We start from the raw sequence: 26,869 nt of genomic DNA, 5'->3' as shown, positions 1-26,869 counted from the left end.
TGGGTGCATAAAGAAATGTCAGTCCAGTTTTAATATCCATATGGATCGGCATCCATTGAGTGACTATCACTCCTTAGTGGGTAAAGTATTAAATCAGACAGATTGTTGGGTATGCTCTCAAGTACCTCAAGGCCATAGCAAATCAGGACTAGTATAATTCCCTTTAACGGTAGGAGAGGTACTTGAGCTAAGTGGTGGGAGGCCGGTGGACAAGAGATTTAATATCTCTAGTCCTCCTAGTTTGAAGCTCCACCAATATCATGTGGATAGGTCCTTAGTGTGCTTTAACATTTCCAATCCCCGAAAGCCGGGAAATTGGGAAGTGTCATGGAGTAATCAAACCATGACATTCTCACATAGAGCTGACAGATTGCCCATAGACACAGAACTTATACGCCAGATAGCCGACCATAGGAAATTCTTTCGGTATAGGTACACCTTAGGAAGTAGGATCATGCGAGTTGGAGAAGTATCACCAGGATACTGTGCACAGATCGTACAAACTGATACGTGTACTAAACAGATGGGAGAATTAGGGCTAGGAGAGTTCACATGGAAAATTTGTAATATGGTTATGTCACACTCCGTCCCATATGTTCTCCCCGATGATGCATATTTCATATGCGGGAGGAAGGCGTATAAGTGGCTTGCCCCAAACTCAGAAGGGTTATGTTATATTGGAAAAGTACTGCCTGAGGTAATGACTGTATCCCACACTAAAATGAAAGATATTCACCGTGGTGCCCAAGCTCCTTATACTCACACTCATTACGAGCACATCGTTAAACGGCACCTGATAGAAAGAACAGAGCATCCGGCCTCTGACCTGATCCATGAATCCACCGGGATTCAATTCCTAATCGCGTTAGATATCACTCGTACCGCCAGAGGAGTGATAAATTACAAATATATATCTGCGCTTGCAAATTTATTAGACAATATCACTGAAATGTATGACGACACATTCAGGTATACGGGGAGAGAGTTACAAGCCTACAAAACAGAACTGGTTCAGCATAGGATGATTCTCAATTATCTCACAGCTGTGACAGGCGGGTATTGTGTTAGCCTAGCGACTCAATATGGAATAAAGTGTTGCACGTATATTACAAACAGCACTGAGAACCCGGTCGAGGTCATAGACCAAAAGATGGATGACATCTTGCAATTAAAATGGGAGTTCCGAAGGAAACACAATCTCACCCTTGCCGCTGTGGGTAATGAGCTGACCAGTTGGGTGTCATGGTTGAACCTACGAAATTGGTTCTCTGGTTTAGGAGAATGGGCCCAAGGTATTATCACGGATGTAGGGAAATTTCTTTTGTGTATTCTGGGTGTCATCATATTGGTCGGTCTGATATTTAGATGCGTTCGGGTTTTAACGAAGTGTAAACGTAGTGCCCGAGTGATGAGTTTAAGAAGTGAAGATACTGCAATAACAACGACTAATTTGATTTATGACCCAACGATAGAGACAATGTTGTGATGAAAATGTGATTCCACGGTCCGTTTCTTTCACCCGTTTCTCCTTTGTTTTCCTCCAAGGTACAAAGACATCCGCTTGGAAGAAGAATTTGACAACCTTTTATACAGACCACTGATGGCCAATGCCATAGACCCCCAATATCCCTAGTGACTTTAAAATTTTATGATAGCCCAACACTTTAAAGATTGTAAGTCTATGGACATTGAGAAAGCTTTTTGCTCAAGCAATTATAGCAAAAGCATCGGGAGACTACAGTCAACATGTACATCGAGACAAGACACAAGACAAGACCTCAATCAACAAATGTATATTAAACTCACATAGTTTATGACTGCATTTACCATAATTGCTTCTTATCTTCATTTCTACAACCTTCAGGTAATGACACACATAGTCGATAGGGAATATAGGCACAGATATCAGCACTCACATATCCCCCCATTCATGTATCATCAACTAAAATGTGCTCCCCCATTTTGTTGCAACCAAAAGCCGAAAAGAGCTCGGTAAAGTTTGACAGCCCATCCACAGGCCCGTAATACGGGATAAGAAGGAATTCAAATGTATACTTCGCAATACCTCGAAGCTTGATTTAAAACACGTACGGCACGATGATACATGACCCCTCAAACATGGACTCATACACACATGCTTCTACTATCTCACTAGGTCATACCTTTTTCCCACCTTCTTCTCTTCTCCCTTACCCAATCATAGAAATGTATTATACATGACATATATTTTCTCTTTTTGAACTGTTTTAGGAAGTGGCAGTTATTGATGACTGCCAAAGGGTGGACTGTCAAAGTCAGAAAAATATCATGCTACACGTTGCCATATATTCACCTCATGCGCGTGCCTGCTGCACGTGCACATTCTCTCCCGTGCGTGCGGATACTCGCAGCCGCGTGATGGCGCCTCGGCCATGCGCTCGAGCGCGTGGTATGTGCATTTACGGTAGAGTTTGTGTGCGTCTAGCGAGCGACTCAATCGCTAGATAATAAATCCATATAGCAGGTTTTATAGGTAATGTTCCCCTTAATGATAACTGTAAGTTTGTTTAATGTGACTTGTTCACGGACTTGGGAATCCCTCTTTGCGTGGTACAAAGGGTCTGATTAAGGTTGAACAGTGGTGTCTGGTACCTAACCGAAGAGTATTTTAATAGCAATAATCCGGTGTTGGATAGGTAAAGATTAATCGCTCCTGCGTGTAGTTATGGCCATTAGCAGTTTCTGGACATATCCTATATTTGCAGTTCATTATCCATGCGGCGGGAATCCGGAGATTCCCTCCCACCTGAGCTGTTTGAAATAGTCACAGCCCACCTGTTCAAATCCACCTATGACCTTTTGTTATAGTGCAGAGAGACATTCCTGTGTCCAATGAACAATAAGGTTGTAGGGCCCTTTGAAGTACACTGTATGTTGTGTATATAAGGGTCACTGTCCCCAGACCGGCCAGTACTCTCTCTTCAACAGTTATCGCTGATAATTGGAGGACTGGATTCCGGTTGTGCCTGCGAGTGTTCCCCATATGGTATGTTTCTCTGTTGCCACTTTGTTACCCGTGTAATGTTAGCCATTCATTCTTAGTCTATGTATTTGTATTTGCGATTGTTTACTATTGCGTATATTTCTGTCTAGATATCCTGTTAGAATTATATGTTAGCCTGTAGTGTATGACTTGTTAACTGTTTCTCTTTTCGATATAACTAAAAGCTTGTTAGTAAAGGTGTTGGAACCTTAGCAAGGTTTCGTGTGTTCATTACATTTGCAGAGGGTAATAGGAGCGTCCCGATCGCTCAAACAGCTTTGGTATTATTAAGGTTAAGCAGCGTTATATCGCTACAGTGTTTCAGTACAAGGTTTACAGCATAAGAGTATCCTTTCTGTGTGTTACATTCAAGGTTTACTGATTGTCATCCTGTGAGCGTCTGCGCCGCTCGTGATCTCCTCGTGGTCTCGAGCGTCCGCTATGCTGGTAGCGTAGCATTACGGTAGTCGCTCGCCTATAGCGTGCTCGACACCAAGCTTAAGCTGTGAGCGAGCGTGCCGCATGTGCGTCTCGATCACGGCCGAGCGTCTGCTACGCTAAGTGCGTACCCTTACGGTACCTCATACGCCAATTGCGTACTTAGTCTCTTACCCATATATAGTGAATATTATAAGGTAATCAAATCAGCATTATCAGTTGGTTAATGTGAAACGAAGAAGCCACCTTCGGCAGAAATTGTTGACGAGTCCTCAATTCCGCTCTATCCGAATGGAAGATCAAGTACGGACTCTTGTGAGATAAGGCCGCCAACTCTGACACTCGCCTGGCAGACGCCAGAGCCAACAGCATGACTACCTTCCAAATGAGAAACTTTAACTCAACCTTACGCAAAGGTTCAAACCAGGAAGACATAAGAAACTGCAAGACCACATCAAGATCCCATGGTGCCACAGGGGGCACAAACGGAGAATGGCTATGCATCACTCCCTTCACAAAAGTCTGAACCTCTGGAAGGACGGCCAATTCCTTTTGAAAGAAAATAGATAAAGCCGAAATCTGCACTTTGATGGAATCCAATTTCAGGCCTGCATCTACACCTGCCTGCAAAAAATGGAGAAACCGACCCAAGTGAAACTCCTCCGCAGGAGCAGTTTTGGTTTCACACCACGAAACATACTTTTTACAAATACGGTGATAATGTTTCGCCGTAACCTCCTTCCTAGCCTTAAGGAGAGTGGGGATGACCTCCCCGGGAATACCTTTTCGAGCTAAGATTTGGCGCTCAACTTCCATGCCGTCAAACGCAGCCGCGATAAGTCCGGAAACACGCATGGGCCCTGCAATAACAGGTCCTCTCTTTGAGGAAGCGACCAAGGATCTTCCACAAGTAATTCCTGAAGATCCGGATACCAGGCCCTTCTTGGCCAGTCTGGAACGACGAGAATCGCCTGAACCCTTGCTCGTCGAATGATTCCCAGCACCTTTGGAATAAGAGAAAGCGCAGGGAACACATACACGACTAAAACACCCACGGAGTCAACAGGGCATCCACTGCACTGGCTTGGGGGTCCCTTGACCTGGAACAATACCGCGGAAGCTTCTTGTTGAGGTGAGAAGCCATCATGTCGATCAGCGGAATTCCCCAACGCTTCGTCACTTCTGCAAATACCTCTTGGTGAAGAGCCCACTCTCCCGGATGGATATAGTGTTTGCTGAGGAAGTCTGCTTCCCAGTTGTCCACTCCCGGAAGGAAGACTGCTGACAGAGCGCTCACGTGTTGTTCCGCCCAGCGAAGGATTCTTGTGGCCTCCGCCATAGCCGCTCTGCTCCTTGTTCCGCCTTGACGGTTTATATGCGCCACCGCTGTTATGTTGTCCGACTGGATCAGGACAGGTCGACCCTGAAGAAGGCTTTTTGCTTGTAGCAGGCCGTTGTAAATGGCTCTTAACTCGAGAACATATATGTGGAGACAAGATTCCTGGCGGGACCATTTCCCCTGGAAATTTCTTCCTTGGATGACTGCGCCCCAGCCTCGGAGACTTGCATCTGTTGTCACTAGGACCCAGTCCTGGATTCCGAACCGGCACCCTCCTAGGAGGTGTGAAATTTGTAGCCACCACAGGAGAGAAATCCTGGCCCTGGAAGATAGACTTATCTTCCGGTGCATGTGCAGGTGAGACCCGGACCATTTGCTCAGCAGATCCCACTGAAACACCCACACATGAAACCTGCCAAATGGAATGGCTTTGTACGTCGCAACCATTTTCCCCAGAACCCGAGTACATTGATGAATCGACACACTTGTCGGCCTCAGAAGCTCCCTGACCATTGTCTGTAGTTCCAGAGCTTTGTCTTCCGGAAGGAACACTCTCCGTAACTCCGTGTCTAGAATCATGCCCAGAAAGGGCAGGCGAGTGGTCAGAATCAACTGAGACTTTGGCAAATTTAGCACCCAACCGTGTTGTCGCAGAACCGACAGAGACAAATCCACATTTCTCAACAATCGTTCCTTGGACCTCGCCTTTATCAGGAGATCGTCCAAGTATGGGATAATTGTAACCCCTTGCTTGCGAAAGAGAGCCATCATTTCTGCCATAACTTTGGTGAAAATCCTTGGGGCCGTGGACAGCCCAAACGGCAACATCTGAAATTGGTAATGAGAATCCTGTATCGCAAACCTGAGGAAAGCTTGATGCGGAGGATATATCGGAACGTGTAAATAGGCATCCTTTATGTCGACTGACGCCATAAAATCCCCCCCCCCCCCTTCTAGGCTGGAAATCACAGCTCGAAGAGATTCCATCTTGAACTTGAAAACTTTCAAGTATGGATTGAGGGATTTTAAGTTCAGAATCGGTCTGACCGAACCGTCCGGCTTCGGTACAACAAAGAGGCTAGAGTAGAACCCCTCTCCCCGTTGGGACTGGGGGACGGGAACAATGACTCTCTGTTGACACAACTTTTGTATTGCTGCCTTCACCACCTCCCTGTCCGGAAGAGACCCTGGTAAGGCCGAAATTAAAAACCGGTGAGGGGGCATCTCCTGAAACTCCAGCCTGTATCCCTGAGATACTATCTCTAGGACCCATGGATCTAGGCCTGATTGAACCCAGACCCGACTGAAGCTCCGCAGACGGCCCCCCACCGGTTCGGACTCCCCCAGGGAAGCACCAGCGTCATGCGGTGGACTTGGTAGAGGCGGGGGAGGACTTTTGGTCCTGGGCGCCTGATACTGCAGGCGACTTTCTTCCCCTTCCTCTACCCTTTGAAGCGAGGAAGGACGAACCTTTTCCACGCTTGTATTTATTTGGACGAAAGGACTGCATCTGCTGATGGGGTGCCTTTTTCTGTTATGTGGGAACATAAGGAAGAAAAGATGACTTACCCGCAGTCGCGGTAGACACCAGATCAGCCAAACCGTCACCAAACAAGACACTACCTTTGAAGGGGAGAGCTTCCATAGCTTTCTTGGAGTCGGCATCAGCATTCCATTGATGGATCCACAGCGCCCTCCTGGCCGAGATCGCCATGGCATTGGCTCTTGATCCCAAGAGACCAACATCCCTCGCCACATCCTTCAGGTAATGTGCAGCGTCCTTGATATAACCAAGAGTCAAAAGAACATTATCTTTATCAAGGGTATCCATATCAGCAGCTAAATTTTCAGCCCATTTAGCAATAGCACTACTCACCCATACCGACGCCCCAGCAGGTCTGAGCAATGCACCCGTATTAGCGAAAATGGCCTTCAGAGACGTCTCCAGCTTGCGATCTGCCGGATCCTTGAGTGCTGCCGTGTCAGGGGACAGAAGCGCCACCTTCTAGTCAGTCCTGGGCACAAAGTCTAACTGAGGTCTGGAGGAGGGGCATAGAGGGAGGAGCCAGTTCACACCCAGTCAAAGTCTTTTCAGTGTGCCCAAGCTCCTGCGGATCCCGTCTATACCCCCCCCCATGGTCCTTTTGGAGTCCCCAGCATCCTCTAGGACGTAAGAGAAAATAATAATAATTTTATTTATATAGCACTCTTTCTCCAACAGGACTCAAGGCGCTTTACAGACATCAAAAACAATGCACATAATACAGAATATTTAAGTAAGACAGCAAATAGATAAGCCACACAGACATAATAAAAGATAACCTTAAGCACACAGAAAGCATAATGCAGGATTGGTGTAGGCATTTTGGGTAATAACTTCCATGGGTTGTGTATTCCACCCTCACAAGGTACCAACTGCGGCAGCCATCTTGGGCGCTCAGCGTAGGATTACCCAGGGTGAAATAGTCCACCCCTAGAAGAGATGACACAACATAGGGGTGATTTCAGAGTCCTAAAGTTCAGAGTAGGGTTCCGACAAAACTACCAGGTCCATGTATTTTTCATCCCATCCACAAGCGTACCAGATGAGGCAGCCATGTTGGGCGCACTTCGAAGGTTACACTGTGAGAGGTGAGCCATACAAGGGCCAAGTGCATATATGGGAAAACTGACACTTGTGTAGTAGTATGATGTACCCTGTATGTAGGGCGCAATGGCAGGGTGTGCAATCAGTGGAGGTAAACATTGCAGGAAAAGCACACAGTGGGGTGGAAGTAAAAAAAATAAAAAAATTATATACATACACATATATATGTATATAATATATATATATATATATATATATATATATACACACACACACACACACATACATCATATATATGTATACACATACATACATACATACATACATACATACATACATATATTACTTGTATCCGTGGTTAGAAGGATCTAATTCTGAATCCCGAACCTGCGGCCCACTAGTAGGTGAGATGTTTGCAGCCACCAGAGTAGCAAGATTCTGGCTTTCGGCAACAGACGTATCCTCTGGTGCATGTGAAGATGAGAACCCGACCATTTGTCCAGAAGATGTAGTTGGAAGTACCGTGCATGAAATCTTCCGTACTGTAGAGCATCATAGGAGGCAACCAACTTTCCCAGAAGGCGAATGGCACTGATGAACTGACACCCGGGCTGGGTTCTGGACATCCCGGACCATTGTTTGTATCACCAACGCTTTCTCCGCCAGTAGAAACACCCTCTGTACATCCGCATCGAGGATCATCCCTAGGAAGGACAGCCGCCTTGTCGGCTCCAAATGTGACTTTGGAAGATTCAGGATCCATCCATGATCCTGGAGTAGTTGAGTTGAGAGAGCAATGCTCTGTAACAACTTCTCCCTGGAAGGCGCCTTTATTAGCAGATCGTCCAGATAAGGAATTATGTTCAGACCCTGCTTGCGGAGGAGTAGCATCATTTCCACCATGACCTTGGTGAACACCCTCGGTGCCGTGGAGAGGCCAAACGGCAGTGCCTGGAACGGATAGTGACAGCCCAGTAGCGCAAATCTTAGATAAGCCTAGTGAGGCGGCCAGATCGGAATGTGAAGGTACGCATCCTTGATATCTAGGGATACCAGAAATCCCCCCTCCTCCAGACCTGAGCTCACCGCTCTCAGAGACTCCATCTTGAATTTGAAGTCCCTCAAATAAGGGTTTAATGACTTTAGGTTCAATATTGGCCTGACCGAACAGTCCGGTTTTGGTACCACAAACAGGTTTGAGTAATAACCCTTGTTTGCTAGGGGAGGTGGAACTGGAACAATGACATTTGACTTTAGCAATTTTTAAATGGCTTCCTGTAGGATAGCACTTTCTTTCAGCGAAGCTGGTAAGCCTGATTTGAAGAATCGGTGAGGTGGGAGTTCTTGAAACTCCAGTCTGTACCCCTGGGTAACAATATCCTGTACCCAGGGATCCAGGCATGAGGACGCCCAGACATGACTGAAATTTCTTAGTATTGCTCCCACCTGCCCGAGCTCCAGGCTGGGAGGTCCACCGTCATGCCGAGGATTTTGAGGAAGAAGCTCTCGCATTAAGATGTCCAAGGTCCTTTATGGCTTCCACCATGAAACCTGCAAAATCCTGTATGTGACGTAAAAACAATTCAATGTCACTTCTATCCATAGAATCTAATTCCTCTAGTAAAGTGCCTGACCACTTTACTATGGCCTTAGAAATCCATGCACAAGCAATAGTGGGTCGTAACGCTGCGCCATTAGCTGTGTATAATTATTTGAGTGTAGTCTCAATCTTGCGGTCAACCGGCTCTTTTAAAGCGGTGGACCCAGGGACAGGTAAAACCACCTTCTTAGACAACCTAGATACAGACGTGTCTACTACAGGGGGCGGGGTTTACCACTTTTTCCTGTACTCCTCAGGGAAAGGAAAAGCTATGAGAACACTTTTTGGGATCTGGAACTTTTTCTCCGGGTTTTCCCAGGATTTTTCAAACCGTGCATTTAATTCCATAGACGCAGGGAATGTAAGGGAGGTTTTCTTATTGTCTGTAAAATAAGCCTCCTCTACCTGCTCAGAGGGATCAGTACTAAATGCCGCCGGCCGGAATCCCGGCGGTCGAAATACAGACGCCAGAATCCCGACCACACAATCCCGACAGGGGTGGCGAGCGGAACGCAGCCCCTTGCGGGCTCGCTTCGCTCGCCACACTGCGGGCACGGTGCCTCGCTACGCTCGGCACACTATTATATTCTCCCTTTATGGGTGTCGTGGACACCCACGGAGGGAGAATATGTCGGGATTGTGGCGGTCGGGATTCCGGCGTCGATATTTCGACCGCTGGGATTCCGGCCGGCGGCATCTTGACCGCATCCCTGCTCAGGTACCTTATCAGTAATGTGTAAAATGTCCCTAATAGCATCAATCATGAGTTGCACCCCCTTAGCAAGGGATGCCTCCCACCCAGTATATCACCATCACCGTCCCCTGAATCAGAGTCGGTGTCCGTGTCTGCTTGCATTATCTGGGCAAGAGCACGCTTTTTAGGGTATATACCAGGGGCTTTTGTTGAGGCAGTGGGAGCTGAATACGATCAAACCTCTACAGATTGAAACACGGGTTTTAAGACAGTCTCCTTATGAGCTATTCTAGATGAAATCTGGGATATCATTCCCCGGATAGAAGCCACCCCATGGGGGTTCGGATTCAGGAGCCTGGGAAAGTATATTACATTCCTGAGTACATGGAATAGACTCTTCAGGAGAAGATACACACTCTGCAGCACAAGACACAGAGTCCCTGGACATGGTAATGTGAGAAAGATCAACACACACACATATAATAATAATAATAATAATACTTTATTGTCATCAATAGTTCAAGAAAGAAATGCATGAACAATCAACGAAACTAAAAGCAAGCATATACAGAGACCATAAGAACAGAACAAAAAGAGCACTCCTGAACCCAAGACATTCTCAAATTATCAATTTATCTCGGTTCTATCCGGTTTAACATATTTACTGCTGTTGGAAAAAAACTACCCCTTAACCGGTTGGTCCGACAGAGAATAGAACGATAACGCCTATTAGATGGCAACACAGAAAACATCCCTAACATTAGGATGAGATAGATCTCCCAAAATACTTCTCACCTTAGTGAGGAGCCTTTTTTCATATATATCCTGAATACAGGGCAAACTAACTCCAATAACTATACTCGCAGTTTTAACCACTCTCTGAAGGGACTTCCGTTCTACAGCAGTACAGTTACCAAACCATACCATAATCCCGTATGTAAGGATATACACACACACACACATATACAGGAAAATGTAGACACAGTTTCCCCCCAGAGTACCTTCAGAGAGACACAGAGTATAAGGAGCCAGCCACACAGCGCCCCAGTAGGCAGTTATTATGAGAAAGACCTGGCGCTGACTGAATAGCCTCAATAGATTACACAGTTAAATATAACACTCCCCCCCCCCCTGTCAAATACACCCTGGTACCGCAGAGGATATCTGGAGTGAAGAGGAGGGCAGCGCTCCCTGTCAGCGTCTCTGTAGTGTGATCTGCAGGGAGAAAATAGCACTGGTAAGTGCTGGATCCGCTCTGAGGAAGAAGCCCTGACACCTGTAATGGCGCGTCTTCCCGCTGCTGAGATTATACTGGCCTGAGGTAAATGTGGTTGCTAAAAGCGGGATTAGCCCGTTAGACCCTGTATACCAGTGTAGGGTCTGTGGCCTCATACTCACCACCCCATCTTCTGGCTCTGTTAGGGGGTGGCGGGCTTGCTGCGAGAGTGAGCGTTCGCCTCGTGGGTTTGCAATCATCACCCTCAGGAGCTCAGTGTCTTGTCAGCGGAGATAGGAGCCATTAACCTCTAGGGTTGGATCCTACTCCCCCCCCCCCCCCCCTAAGTCCCACAAAGCAGGGAGGCTGTTGCCAGCGGCATCCCTGTACCTAACTCTTTAAAAAACAAAACAATAAAACTAGAAAAACTCCTAGGACCTCCCCTAGCTGTGACTGAGTCTGGTAGAAGGGGCATTCCTGGACCGGAGTTGTGTATATATATATATATATATCTATATATATATATATATATATCTATATCTATATCAGAATACTTGTACATTATATTCTGTAATCGGTACACTTTTTCTTAACCGACACGGTCTGTATAAAGACATGTAGAATACTCAAGTGTTTGTAAAGTCACAGCGCTGTATACAGTCAGCTTTACAAGGGATGACCTTGCCCTGCAGTCCCGGAAACCAGACGCAGCTATACATTTTATGGAGCCCAGCGTCTCAGTCAGGGAGTGAGGGAGAGTGTGAGGAAGCTCCAGGGCAGGAAAATCTGCAGTAGATGTCGCCCTTGGCCAGGGCTACAGGTCAAGCGCCAACTCCCCTATGCTGGGCCTCACCGCCGGTACTACGGAGCCTTATTAACAGGGGCGTTAGGGGTGGTCTTCTGTATGCCGGCGGTCGGGGTCCCGGCGCTCAGTATACCGGCGCCGGGAGCCCGACAGCCGGCATACCGACACTTATTCTCCCTCGTGGGGGTCCACGACCCCCATAGAGGGAGAATAAAATAGTGTGGCGCGCCTAGCGCGCCACCGTGCCCGTAGCGTGGCAAGCGCAGCGAGCCCGCAAGGGGCTCATCTGCGCTCGCCACGCTGTCGGTAAGCCGGCGGTCGGGCTCCCGGCACCGGGATGCTGGTCGCCGGGAGCGCGACCGCCGGCCAGCCGTAGTGAACCCGGGCGTTAGTACACCCGACCTGTACTCCTATGCCCTGGCGGATATAGTGTGGTCCCTGCTCAGTGACAGTGTCCACGCCAGCGTCGCAGTCCGTCCAACATGCGATCGGAACGCGTTTTAATGGCGGGTCCCGCCGGGGGACCCTCTTAACTCCTCCCTGTAGCAGCCACGCGAACCAGGAGATCGTCTGCGACCATGTGCCTAAAGCCGGAGAGTCTCCGCCGCAAGTACCCAGGAACAGGCCGCAGGAGTATGCGACGTTGCTTGGGAGGTGATGGAGCTGCAGCGCTGAAATGTCACCATGACATACAGCGCTGACGGCCCAGTTCTGAAGAAATTTTCTGTCAGAAAAAGCTTTTTCAGGGCTGCCCAGTGCAGCCTTTCTGTTATGGTGACCTGCTGCTGCTGCAGCACCAACTGAAAAACTGAGCTCACAGTGCCTGGAGGTGGGGTTACAGAGGAGGCCTCAATGCATCCTGGGACAGCCTAAAGCATAGGTCTGCAAACTCGATCCTCATTACCCCACACAGTGCATGTTTTGCAGGTAACCCAGCAGGTGCACAGGTGTATTAATTACTCACAGACACATTTTAAAAGGTCCGCAGGTGGAGTTAATTATTTCACTTGCGATTCTGTGAGACCTGCAAAACAAGCACTGTGTGGGGTCCTGAGGACCGAGTTTGCAGATCTATTGCCTAAAGCTTTAGCCTATTGGTGCCTCTGGATTAAGATCCACTCTATTTTTTCCCTGTGGAACACAGTGTACCCTGCTGTAGAAATCAGATTTCTGTTGCGCACATCATACGAAGAGAAAACAGTGCTGCATCTATCCTATTTTTAACTGGAGTCTATCTGGAAAGGTTCCGCACATTTTTCATCTTTAAGAACCATGTTGTGGACAGTATTATGCTAAATTATGTTTCCTTCTTATTTTATTATGGGGACAGACCTATGAAGAAGATTTTGGAATAAAGGAAGCTCCAGGTCGTGGAATTCATTTTCATACTTTACGTCATTTAGGGAAGTAACTTCCCTAAATAAACATCTTTTATTTCCAGAAGGCCTGCTGTTTATCTTTTATCCGAGGGCTTTTTGTATACACACCAAATTGTTAGTTATTATTATCATCATCATCAAAAAGCCTGGGGTGTGCCCAGCTCTTTGGATTACACAAAGAACATTTGCCTGAAGATTCCCTTTTAAACACTATCAAGTGTATGCTGTATGTAAAGAGATAAAATGGCACACAAGCATACCTCCAAACATGACCCTCTCCAGGAGGGACAGAATGCTCTGCTCCTGGACTTCCCTCTTACTGTATGATTGCTGGCACCTGTGCTGAAACACCTTCCTATCCATTACCCTGTTCAAAACAGGTGTCGGCAATCGTAAATTAAGAGAAAAGACCAGAAGCAGAGCATTGTGTCCCTCCTGGAGAGGGTCATGTTGAGAGGTATGCACTAGCTGGGGTGACGTGCTGAGCAAGAGTCCGCAGAACAGATGCTAATCTATACCACAGATAAATTACACAGGAAGCTTATTGCAGAAGTAATACAAAGGGAGAGCATGAGACACTTGAATGCATAATAAAGAGTTACCAACATAGCTAAAAAAAGCAAATCTATATTAAAATCAAAACAACCAATGAGACATTTTTTATTAACAAATGATATAGCATCTACATATTACACAGCACTGTACGGAGAATATTCAGTCATTCATATCCATCCGTTTCTATGGAGCATACAATTTACATCCCAACCATAAACACACAATAAAGATTAATATTTGTCAGAATGTAATTATTCTACTAATATATCTTTGGTGTGGGAGAAAAGCAAAGCAAACACATGCATAATGTACAAACTCCACACAGATAAGACCCTGGTCAGAACAGAACCCATGATCACAGAGTATGTTTATAGTCAAGCCTAGCCTTTTACGAAGAGGTGATGGGTTCAGTTATCAAGTTATTTTAAGACAGTTCAGAAGCATGAAGAACAAAGCAAATTGTTGTTAGAAAATCCATTCAAACTATAGATATTGCCTTAAGTGCTCCTCTACTTTTTCTCTATCGTCCTAAGTGGATGCTGGGGTTCCTGAAAGGACCATGGGGAATAGCGGCTCCGCAGGAGACAGGGCACAAAAAAGTAAAGCTTTACTAGGTCAGGTGGTGTGCACTGGCTCCTCCCCCTATGACCCTCCTCCAGACTCCAGTTAGATTTTGTGCCCGAACGAGAAGGGTGCAATCTAGGTGGCTCTCCTAAAGAGCTGCTTAGAGAAAGTTTAGTTTAGGTTTTTTTCTTTACAGTGAGTCCTGCTGGCAACAGGATCACTGCAACGTGGGACTTAGGGGGAAAGTAGTAAACTCACCTGCATGCAGAGTGGATTTGCTGCTTGGCTACTGGACACCATTAGCTCCAGAGGGATCGAACACAGGCCCAGCCGTGGAGTCCGGTCCCGGAGCCGCGCCGCCGACCCCCTTGCAGATGCTGAAGCGTGAAGAGGTCCGGAAACCGGCGGCTGAAGACTCCTCAGTCTTCATAAGGTAGCGCACAGCACTGCAGCTGTGCGCCATTTTCCTCTCAGCACACTTCACTGGGCAGTCACTGAGGGTGCAGAGCGCTGGGGGGGGGCGCTCTGAGAGGCAAATATAAACCTTATACAAGGCTAAAAATACCTCACATATAGCCCATAGGGGCTATATGGAGATATTTAACCCCTGCCTGACTGGAAAAATAGCGGGAGAAGAACCCGCCGAAAAAGGGGCGGGGCCTATCTCCTCAGCACACGGCGCCATTTTCTGTCACAGCTCCGCTGGTCAGAACGGCTCCCAGGTCTCTCCCCTGCACTGCACTACAGAAACAGGGTAAAACAGAGAGGGGGGGCACATTAATGGCTATATATATATATATATTAAAGCAGCTATAAGGGAGCACTTAATATAAGGATATCCCTTGTATATATAGCGCTTTGTGGTGTGTGCTGGCAGACTCTCCCTCTGTCTCCCCAAAAGGGCTAGTGGGTCCTGTCTTCATTAGAGCATTCCCTGTGAGTTTGCGGTGTGTGTCGGTACGTGGTGTCGACATGTATGAGGACGATATTGGTGTGGAGGCGGAGCAATTGCCAAATATGCAGATGTCACCCCCCAGGGGGTCGACACCAGAATGGATGCCTTTATTTGTGGAATTACGTGATGGTTTATCTTCCCTTAAACAGTCAGTTGAGGACATGAGGCGGCCGGACAATCAATTAATGCCTGTCCAGGCGCCTCAAACACCGTCAGGGGCTGTAAAACGCCCTTTGCCTCAGTCGGTCGACACAGACCCAGACACGGGCACTGATTCCAGTGACGACGGTAGAAATTCAAACGTATTTTCCAGTAGGGCCACACGTTATATGATTTTGGCAATGAAGGAGACGTTACATTTAGCTGATACTACAGATACCGTAAAACAGGGTATTATGTATGGTGTGAAAAAACTACAAACAGTTTTTCCTGAATCAGAAGAATTAAATGACGTGTGTGATGAAGCGTGGGTTGCTCCTGATAAAAAGTTGATAATTTCAAAAAAGTTATTGGCATTATACCCTTTCCCGCCAGAGGTTAGGGCGCGCTGGGAAACACCCCCTAAGGTGGACAAGGCGCTCACACGCTTATCCAAACAAGTGGCGTTACCCTCTCCTGAGACGGCCGCACTTAAGGATCCATCAGATAGAAAGATGGAAGTTATTCAAAAGAATATATACACACATGCAGGTGTTATACTACGACCAGCTATAGCAACTGCCTGGATGTGCAGTGCTGGAGTAGTTTGGTCAGAATCCCTGATTGAAAATATTGATACCCTAGATAGGGACAATGTTTTACTGTCGTTAGAACAAATAAAGGATGCATTTATCTATATGCGTGATGCACAGAGGGATATTTGCACACTGGCATCTCGGGTGAGTGCTATGTCCATTTCAGCCAGAAGAGCCTTATGGACACGACAGTGGACAGGCGATGCGGATTCAAAACGTCACATGGAGGTTTTGCCGTATAAAGGGGAGGAGTTATTTGGAGTTGGTCTATCAGACTTGGTGGCCACGGCTACTGCCGGGAAATCCACTTTTTTACCTCAAGTCACTCCCCAACAGAGAAAGGCACCGACCTTTCAACCGCAGCCTTTTCGCTCCTACAAAAATAAGAGAGCAAAGGGCTTGTCGTACCTGCCACGAGGCAGAGGAAGAGGGAAGAGACACCAACAGGCAGCTCCTTCCCAGGAACAGAAGCCCTCCCCGGCTCCTGCAAAAACCTCAGCATGACGCTGGGGCCTCTCAAGCGGACTCGGGGACAGTGGGGGGCCGTCTCAAAAATTACAGCGCGCAGTGGGCTCACTCGCAGGTAGACCCCTGGATCCTGCAGATAATATCTCAGGGGTACAGGTTGGAATTAGAGACGGATCCTCCTCATCGTTTCCTGAAGTCTGCCTTACCAACCGTCTCTTCCGAAAGGGAGAGGGTGTTGGAAGCCATTCACAAGCTGTACGCTCAGCAGGTGATAGTCAAAGTACCCCTATTACAGAAAGGGGTATTATTCCACTCTATTTGTGGTACCGAAGCCGGATGGCTCGGTAAGGCCTATTCTAAATCTGAAGTCCTTGAACCTCTACATAAAAAAGTTCAAGTTCAAGATGGAGTCACTCAGAGCAGTGATAGCGAACCTGGAAGAAGGGGACTTTATGGTATCCTTGGACATCAAGGATGCGTATCTACACGTTCCAATTTACCCCGCACACCAGGGGTACCTCAGGTTCATTGTTCAAAACTGTCACTATCAGTTTCAGACGCTGCCGTTCGGATTGTCCACGGCGCCTCGGGTCTTTACCAAGGTAATGGCCGAGATGATGATTCTTCTTCGAAGAAAAGGCGTATTAGTTATCCCATACTTGGACGATCTCCTAATAAGGGCAAGGTCCAGAGAACAGCTGGAGACAGCTTTAGCACTATCTCAAGAGGTGCTAAGACAACACGGGTGGATTCTGAATATTCCAAAATCCCATTTAATCCCGACAACTCGTCTGCTGTTCCTAGGAATGATTCTGGACACGGTTCAGAAAAAGGTTTTCCTTCCAGAGGAAAAAGCCAAGGAGTTATCCGATCTGGTCAGGAACCTCCTAAAACCAGGAAAAGTGTCAGTACATCAATGCACAAGAGTCCTGGGAAAAATGGTGGCTTCTTACGAAGCAATTCCATTCGGCAGATTCCATGCAAGAATATTCCAAAGGGATCTGTTGGACAAATGGTCAGGGTCGCATCTGCAGATGCACCTGCGAATAACCCTGTCACCAAAGACAAGGGTGTCACTTCTGTGGTGGTTGCAGAAGGCTCACCTATTAGAAGGCCGCAGATTCGGCATTCAGGATTGGATCCTGGTGACCACGGACGCCAGCCTGAGAGGCTGGGGAGCAGTCACACAAGGAAGAAACTTCCAGGGAGTATGGACGAGTCTGGAAAAGTCTCTTCACATAAACATTCTGGAACTAAGAGCAATCTACAATGCTCTAAGCCAGGCGGAACTTCTCCTGCAAGGAAAGCCGGTGTTGATTCAGTCGGACAACATCACGGCGGTCGCCCATGTAAACAGGCAGGGCGGCACAAGAAGCAGGAGTGCAATGGCAGAAGCTGCCAAGATTCTTCGCTGGGCGGAGAATCACGTGATAGCACTGTCAGCAGTGTTCATCCCGGGCGTGGACAACTGGGAAGCAGACTTCCTCAGCAGACACGATCTTCATCCGGGAGAGTGGGGTCTACATCCAGAAGTCTTCAACATGTTAATAGACCGTTGGGAAAGACCAATTGTAGACATGATGGCGTCTCGCCTCAACAAGAAACTGGACAAATATTGCGCCAGGTCAAGAGATCCACAGGCAATAGCTGTGGACGCACTGGTAACTCCTTGGGTGTACCAGTCAGTGTATGTGTTTCCTCCTCTGCCGCTCATACCAAAGGTATTGAAGATCATACGGCAAAGAAGAGTAAGAACAATACTAGTGGTTCCGGATGGGCCGAGAAGGACTTGGTATCCGGAACTTCAAGAGATGCTCACGGACGAACCGTGGCCTCTACCTCTGAGAAGGGACCTGCTACAGCAGGGTCCCTGTCTTTTTCAAGACTTACCGCGGCTGCGTTTGACGGCATGGCGGTTGAACGCCAGATCCTAAAAGGGAAAGGCATTCCAGAAGAAGTCATTCCTACCTTGATTAAGGCACGGAAGGAAGTCACCGTGAAACATTATCACCGCATTTGGCGAAAATATGTAGCGTGGTGCGAGGATCGGAGGGTTCCGACGGAGGAATTCCAACTGGGTCGTTTCCTACATTTCCTGCAATCAGGATTATCTATGGGTCTCAAATTGGGATCCATTAAGGTTCAAATTTCGGCCCTGTCAATATTCTTCCAAAAAGAATTGGCCTCTGTCCCTGAGGTCCAGACTTTTGTCAAGGGAGTACTGCATATACAGCCTCCTGTGGTGCCTCCGGTGGCACCGTGGGATCTAAATGTAGTTTTAGATTTCCTCAAATCCCATTGGTTTGAACCATTGAAAAAGGTGGATTTGAAATATCTCACATTGAAAGTGACTATGTTACTAGCCCTGGCCTCTGCCAGGAGAGTATCTGAATTGGCGGCTTTATCTTATAAAAGTCCTTATCTAATCTTCCATTCGGATAGGGCAGAACTGCGGACTCGTCCGCATTTTCTCCCTAAAGTGGTATCAGCATTTCATCTGAACCAACCTATTGTGGTGCCTGCGGCCACTAGCGACTTGGAGGACTCCAAGTTGTTGGACGTTGTCAGAGCCTTAAAAATATACATTGCAAGGACGGCTGGAGTCAGAAAATCTGACTCGCTGTTTATATTGTATGCACCCAACAAGTTGGGCGCACCTGCTTCTAAGCAGTCGATTGCTCGTTGGATTTGTAACACAATTCAACTTGCACATTCTGTGGCAGGCCTGCCACAGCCTAAAACTGTAAAAGCCCACTCCACAAGGAAGGTGGGCTCATCTTGGGCGGCTGCCCGAGGGGTCTCGGCATTACAACTCTGCCGAGCAGCTACGTGGTCGGGGGAGAACACGTTTGTAAAATTTTACAAATTTGATACCCTGGAAAAGGAGGACCTGGAGTTCTCTCATTCGGTGCTGCAGAGTCATCCGCACTCTCCCGCCCGTTTGGGAGCTTTGGTATAATCCCCATGGTCCTTTCAGGAACCCCAGCATCCACTTAGGACGATAGAGAAAATAAGAATTTACTTACCGATAATTCTATTTCTCGGAGTCCGTAGTGGATGCTGGGCGCCCATCCCAAGTGCGGATTATCTGCAATACTTGTACATAGTTATTGTTAACTAATTCGGGTTATTGTTAAGGAGCCATCTTTAAGAGGCCCTTTCTGTTGTCATACTGTTAACTGGGTTTAGATCACAAGTTGTACGGTGTGATTGGTGTGGCTGGTATGAGTCTTACCCGGGATTCAAAATGCCTCCCTTATTGTGTATGCTCGTCCGGGCACAGTACCTAACTGGAGTCTGGAGGAGGGTCATAGGGGGAGGAGCCAGTGCACACCACCTGACCTAGTAAAGCTTTACTTTTTTGTGCCCTGTCTCCTGCGGAGCCGCTATTCCCCATGGTCCTTTCAGGAACCCCAGCATCCACTACGGACTCCGAGAAATAGAATTATCGGTAAGTAAATTCTTATTTTTATCATGCATCTTTGTATTCATTTTATATTCAATATTATTTATTTATCCGTTTTCTATCTTTTAGGATTTATTTAAAAAAAAAATTATTTTCTTTTTTAAATTAAAACTGATGCCCTGCTATCAATTTAGTAATCTCTTGTTTATTTATAGATTTCAAGTTAACCTCAGATATTATGCTAATAAGGCAAAAGTTTTATTCATAAAGGAGAGAAACGTATACAGAGCAATATACTGGCCGATCAAATGGCTGATATATCGCGAGCGTGTCGGTGAATGTCGCTCACAGACATATCACGTCAGACCTGCAGCATAACTGATGCCCGATATATCTGCAGATATATAGGCGCATCTAGCTGTATGCACGGGCCACCCGCAGACTGCCCGTACACCACCCAGCTGGATGTCAGGATAGACATATCGAGTGGACGATCGGTAAGTGTATAGGCTTATCTGAATTAGCCGCGGTGATGGTGCGACAATGTGCGGCTAGGAAAAACCTTGCTGATTGTTTGCGCGCACTAATGGAACAAGAGCAAAAGCAAGAAAGGTGTTAAGCTGGATACACACCGTAAGAGAATTTATGTCAATTCGATCAATACTCCGATGGGGCAATTACTGGATTTGTGGGCCTAATTCAGACCTGATCGCTGCTCTGTGTTTTCACTCAGCGGGCGATCCAGTCTAAACTGCGCATGCCGCAGTGCGCCAGCGCATGCCAGATATGCAATCGGCATCTCTGGCCAGTGATCGACTTTGCCTGATTGACAGGCAGAGGCGTTCACTGGGCTCGAGGGGGGCGCCGTTTTGGGGGCGCGGTCCGGATAATGCAGGCGTGCCCGGACCATGCGGGGGCGGGCCGCGGTGGCTGTGTGACATCAATAATTTTTATGGTAATTATTTTGAGCAATAGAGTAGGACCTGCAGTAAAGTGCTAGTTAATATACTGATTAGTGCCCCTGTTTAAAGGGATAGTATGGTAAGCCTATATATATCTATAGTCCAGTCAGGCAGCACTCCAGTATCAATACACTTATACACCCTGGTGCTCTCCTACTCCAGACACATGGCAGGTAGTTTCAACATTTCGAAGTCTTTAATTACTTTGTCATCAGGATACAACAACACATTTAAAAAACGGACCTTAAATAAGTCCTTCCCACCCTGTGTGCAACCAACAAAATGGAATTTAAAATAAAGTTGCATAGCTCCTCCCCCATCTCCAAGTCAAGACTTAGGTAATGATTCACTGCCAATAACCAAATTTGTGCAGTATATTTGTACATAAGGACTCGACATCACAAGTCAATAGTAAATAAGAGTCCTTTTACTTAATTTGATCTAAAATTTGTAGAAAGTATGTCTAAGGAGGGTAGACATATCACATAATTTTGCAAGTGTGCATCAACAAATGCCGACAGATTTGCGGTAAGGGAACAGACCCCTGAATTTATGGGAAGTCCTGGTGGGGGTAAAAATAAGAATTTACTTACCGATAATTCTATTTCTCGTAGTCCGTAGTGGATGCTGGGGACTCCGTCAGGACCATGGGGAATAGCGGCTCCGCAGGAGACAGGGCACAAAAGTAAAAGCTTTAGGATCAGGTGGTGTGCACTGGCTCCTCCCCCTATGACCCTCCTCCAAGCCTCAGTTAGGATACTGTGCCCGGACGAGCGTACACAATAAGGAAGGATTTTGAATCCCGGGTAAGACTCATACCAGCGACACCAATCACACTGTACAACCTGTGATCTGAACCCAGTTAACAGCATGATAACAGCGGAGCCTCTGAAAAGATGGCTCACAACAATAATAACCCGATTTTTGTAACAATAACTATGTACAAGTATTGCAGACAATCCGCACTTGGGATGGGCGCCCAGCATCCACTACGGACTACGAGAAATAGAATTATCGGTAAGTAAATTCTTATTTTCTCTGACTTCCTAAGTGGATGCTGGGGACTCCGTCAGGACCATGGGGATTATACCAAAGCTCCCAAACGGGCGGGAGAGTGCGGATGACTCTGCAGCACCGAATGAGAGAACTCCAGGTCCTCCTCAGCCAGGGTATCAAATTTGTAGAATTTTTCAACGTGTTTGCCCCTGACCAAGTAGCAGCTCGGCAAAGTTGTAAAGCCGAGACCCCTCGGGCAGCCGCCCAAGATGAGCCCACCTTCCTTGTGGAATGGGCATTTACATATTTTGGCTGTGGCAGGCCTGCCACAGAATGTGCAAGCTGAATTGTACTACACATCCATCTAGCAATCGTCTGCTTAGAAGCAAGAGCACCCAGTTTGTTGGGTGCATACAGGATAACAGCAAGTCAGTTTTCCTGACTCCAGCCGTCCTGGAAACCTATATTTTCAGGGCCCTGACAACATCTAGCAACTTGGAGTCCTCCAAGTCCCTAGTAGCCGCAGGTACCACAATAAGCTGGTTCAGGGTGAAACGCTGACACCACCTTAGGGAGAAACTGGGGACGAGTCCGCAGCTCTGCCCTGTCCGAATGGACAATCAGATATGGGCTTTTGTGAGACAAAGCCGCCAATTCTGACACTCGCCTGGCCAAGGCCAGGGCCAACAGCATGGTCACTTTCCATGTGAGATATTTCAAATCCACAGATTTGAGCGGTTTAAACCAATGTGATTTGAGGAATCCCAGAACTACGTTGAGATCCCACAGTGCCACTGGAGGCACCAGACATGGTACTTGCTGAAGCAAGTCCCTTCTTAGCGGCAGAGGCCATGAGTCCTCTGTGAGCATTTCTTGAAGTTCCGGGTACCAAGTCCTTCTTGGCCAATCCGGAGCCACGAGTATAGTTCTTACTCCTCTACGTCTTATAATTCTCAGTACCTTGGGTATGAGAAGCAGAGGAGGGAACACATACACCGACTGGTACACCCACGGTGTTACCAGAACGTCCACAGCTATTGCCTGAGGGTCTCTTGACCTGGCGCAATACCTGTCCAGTTTTTTGTTCAGGCGGGACGCCATCATGTCCACCTTTGGTCTTTCCCAATGGTTCACAATCATGTGGAAGACTTCCCGATGAAGTCCCCACTTTCCCGGGTGGAGGTCGTGCCTGCTGAGGAAGTTTGCTTCCCAGTTTTCCACTCCCGGAATGAACACTGCTGACAGTGCTATCACATGATTTTCCGCCCAGCGAAGAATCCTTGCAGTTTCTGCCATTGCCCTCCTGCTTCTTGTGCCGCCCTGTCTGTTTACGTGGGCGACTGCCATGATGTTGTCCCACTGGATCAATACCGGCTGACCTTGAAGCAGAGGTCTTGCTAAGCTTAGAGCATTGTAAATTGTCCTTAGCTCCAGTATATTTATGTGGAGAGAAGTCTCCAGACTTGATCACACTCCCTGGAAATTTTTTCCCTGTGTGACTGCTCCCCAGCCTCTCAGGCTGGCATCCGTGGTTACCAGGACCCAGTCCTGAATGCCGAATCTGCGGCCCTTTAGTAGATGAGCACTCTGCAGCCACCGCAGAAGAAACACCCTTGTCCTTGGAGACAGGGTTATCCGCTGATGCATCTGAAGATGCGATCCGGACCATTTTTCCAGCAGATCCCACTGAAAAGTTCTTGCGTGAAATCTGCCGAATGGAATCGCTTCGTAAGAAGCCACCATTTTTCCCAGGACCCTTGTGCAATGATGCACTGACACTTTTCCTGGTTTTAGGAGGTTCCTGACTAGCTCGGATAACTCCCTGGCTTTCTTCTCCGGGAGAAACACCCTTTTCTGGACTGTGTCCAGAATCATCCCTAGGAACAGTAGACGTGTCGTCGGAGACAGCTGTGATTTTGGAATATTTAGAATCCACCCGTGCTGTCGTAGAACTACTTGAGATAGTGCTACTCCGACCTCCAACTGTTCTCTGGACCTTGCTCTTATCAGGCGATCGTCCATTTTCTTTGAAGAAGAATCATCATTTCGGCCATTACCTTGGTAAAGACCCGGGGTGCCGTGGACAATCCAAACGGCAGCGTCTGAAACTGATAGTGACAGTTCTGTACCACGAACCTAAGGTACCCTTGGTGAGAAGGGCAAATTGGGACATGGAGGTAAGCATCCCTGATGTCCAGGGACACCATATAGTCCCCTTCTTCCTGGTTCGCTATCACTGCTCTGAGTGACTCCATCTTGATTTGAACCTTTGTATGTAAGTGTTCAAATATTTCAGATTTAGAATAGGTCTCACCGAGCCATCTGGCTTCAGTACCACAATATAGTGTGGAATAATACCCCTTTCCTTGTTGTAGGAGGGGTACTTTGATTATCACCTGCTGGGAATACAGCTTGTGAATTGTTTCCAATACTGCCTCCCTGTCGGAGGGAGACGTTGGTAAAGCAAACTTCAGGAACCTGCGAGGGGGAGACGTCTCGAATTTCCAATCTGTACCCCTGGGATACTACTTGTAGGATCCAGGGGTCCACTTGCGAGTGAGCCCACTGCGTGCTGAAACTCTTGAGACGACCCCCCACCGCACCTGTTTGTACGCCCCAGCGTCATGCTGAGGACTTGGCAGAAGCGGTGGAGGGCTTCTGTTCCTGGGAATGGGCTGCCTGCTGCAGTCTTCTTCCCTTTCCTCTATCCCTGGGCAGATATGACTGGCCTTTTGCCCGCTTGCCCTTATGGGGACGAAAGGACTGAGGCTGAAAAGACGATGTCTTTTTCTGCTGAGATGTGACTTTGGGTAAAAAAGGTGGATTTTCCAGCTGTTGCCGTGGCCACCAGGTCCGATGGACCGACCCCAAATAACTCCTCCCCTTTATACGGCAATACTTCCATGTGCCGTTTGGAATCTGCATCACCTGACCACTGTCGTGTCCATAAACATCTTCTGGCAGATATGGACATCGCACTTACTCTTGATGCCAGAGTGCAAATATCCCTCTGTGCATCTCGCATATATAGAAATGCATCCTTTAAATGCTCTATAGTCAATAAAATACTGTCCCTGTCAAGGGTATCAATATTTTCAGTCAGGGAATCCGACCAAGCCACCCCAGCGCTGCCCATCCAGGCTGAGGTGATCGCTGGTCGCAGTATAACACCAGTATGTGTGTATATACTGTTTAGGATATTTTCCAGCCTCCTATCAGTTGGCTCTTTGAGGGCGGCCGTATCTGGAGATGGTAACGCCACTTGTTTTGATAAGCGTGTGAGCGCCTTATCCACCCTAAGGGATGTTTCCCAACGCGCCATAACTTCTGGCGGGAAAGGGTATACCGCCAATAATTTTCTATCGGGGGAAACCCACGCATCATCACACACTTCATTTAATTTATCTGATTCAGGAAAAACTACAGGTAGTTTTTTCACACCCCACATAATACCCTTTTTTTTTTGTGGTACTTGTAGTATCAGAAATATGTAACACCTCCTTCATTGCCCTTAACATGTAACGTGTGGCCCTAAAGGAAAATACGTTTGTTTCTTCACCGTCGACACTGGAGTCAGTGTCCCTGTCTGTGTCTGTGTCGACCGACTGAGGTAAATGGGCGTTTTAAAGCCCCTGACGGTGTTTGAGACGCCTGGACAGGTACTAATTTGTTTGCCGGCCGTCTCATATCGTCAACCGACCTTGCAGCGTGTTGACATTATCACGTAATTCCCTAAATACGCCATCCATTCCGGTGTCGACTCCCTAGAGAGTGACATCACCATTACAGGCAATTGCTCCGCCTCCTCACCAACATCGTCCTCATACATGTCGACACACACGTACCGACACCCAGCACACACACAGGGAATGCTCTGATAGAGGACAGGACCCCACTAGCCCTTTGGGGAGACAGAGGGAGAGTTTGCCAGCACACACCAAAACGCTATAATTATACAGGGACAACCTTTATATAAGTGTTTTCCCCTTATAGCATCTTAATATATAATCATATCGCCAAATAAGTGCCCCCCCTCTCTGTTTTAACCCTGTTTCTGTAGTGCAGTGCAGGGGAGAGCCTGGGAGCCTTCCCACCAGCAGTTCTGTGAGGGAAAATGGCGCTGTGTGCTGAGGAGAATAGGCCCCGCCCCCTTTTCGGCGGGCTTCTTCTCCCGTTTTTCTGACAACCTGGCAGGGGTTAAATACATCCATATAGCCCCAGAGGCTATATGTGATGTATTTTTAGCCAGTATAGGTATTTTCATTGCTGCCCAGGGCGCCCCCCCCAGCGCCCTGCACCCTCCGTGACCGTTGGTGTGAAGTGTGCTGAGAGCAATGGCGCACAGCTGCAGTGCTGTGCGCTACCTCATGAAGACTGAGAAGTCTTCAGCCGCCGATTTCTGGACCTCTTCTCTCTTCAGCATCTGCAAGGGGGTCGGCGGCGCGGCTCCGGTGACCCATCCAGGCTGTACCTGTGATCGTCCCTCTGGAGCTAGTGTCCAGTAGCCTAAGAAGCCAATCCATCCTGCACGCAGGTGAGTTCCCTTCTCTCCCCTAAGTCCCTCGTTGCAGTGAGCCTGTTGCCAGCAGGACTCACTGAAAATAAAAAACCTAATAAAACTTTTACTCTAAGCAGCTCTTTAGGAGAGCCACCTAGATTGCACCCTTCTCGGCCGGGCACAAAAACCTAACTGAGGCTTGGAGGAGGGTCATAGGGGGAGGAGCCAGTGCACACCACCTGATCCTAAAGCTTTTACTTTTGTGCCCTGTCTCCTGCGGAGCCGCTATTCCCCATGGTCCTGACGGAGTCCCCAGCATCCACTTAGGACGTCAGAGAAAGTGTTTTGTGGAGATTAAGCAGATTGTAGTAAATAGGAGTCACTGGATGTGAAACTAAAAAAACTGTAAAGCCCCGTACACACTAGGAGAAATGTGTGCTGAGCGATCTATCACAGACCGCTCAGCACACATCTCTACCCCGCTCAGCACTCAGGGGCAGATTTATTAAGCTCGGTGAAGTGATAAAGTGGAAGGAGATAACGCACCAGCCAGTCAGCTCCTAACTGTCATTTTTCAAACAGAGCCTGTGACATGACAGTTAGGATCTGATTGGCTGGTACTTTATCACCGTGCAATTTATCACTTCACCA

General features: G+C 47.6%; 1 protein-coding gene across 5 annotated transcripts in view; it reads right to left on the bottom strand.

The window, feature by feature from the left end:
- Nucleotides 1–26,869, bottom strand: part of SPG21 (SPG21 abhydrolase domain containing, maspardin) — a 139,451-nt gene that overhangs the window by 79,756 nt on the left and 32,826 nt on the right. The window contains exon 2 of one of the 5 annotated variants that reach the window (XM_063925645.1): nucleotides 10,833–10,895. The exons of the other annotated variants lie outside the window; for them this stretch is intronic. The gene's annotated coding sequence lies outside the window, so the exon portion shown is untranslated. The remainder of the gene's footprint in view (nucleotides 1–10,832; nucleotides 10,896–26,869) is intronic. 5 annotated transcript variants of the gene reach the window in all.

Source organism: Pseudophryne corroboree, chromosome 6 (genome assembly GCF_028390025.1).
Source record: "Pseudophryne corroboree isolate aPseCor3 chromosome 6, aPseCor3.hap2, whole genome shotgun sequence".
In the NCBI taxonomy this organism is placed as follows: domain Eukaryota; kingdom Metazoa; phylum Chordata; class Amphibia; order Anura; family Myobatrachidae; genus Pseudophryne; species Pseudophryne corroboree.
This window is presented reverse-complemented; position numbering and strand designations above follow the sequence as displayed.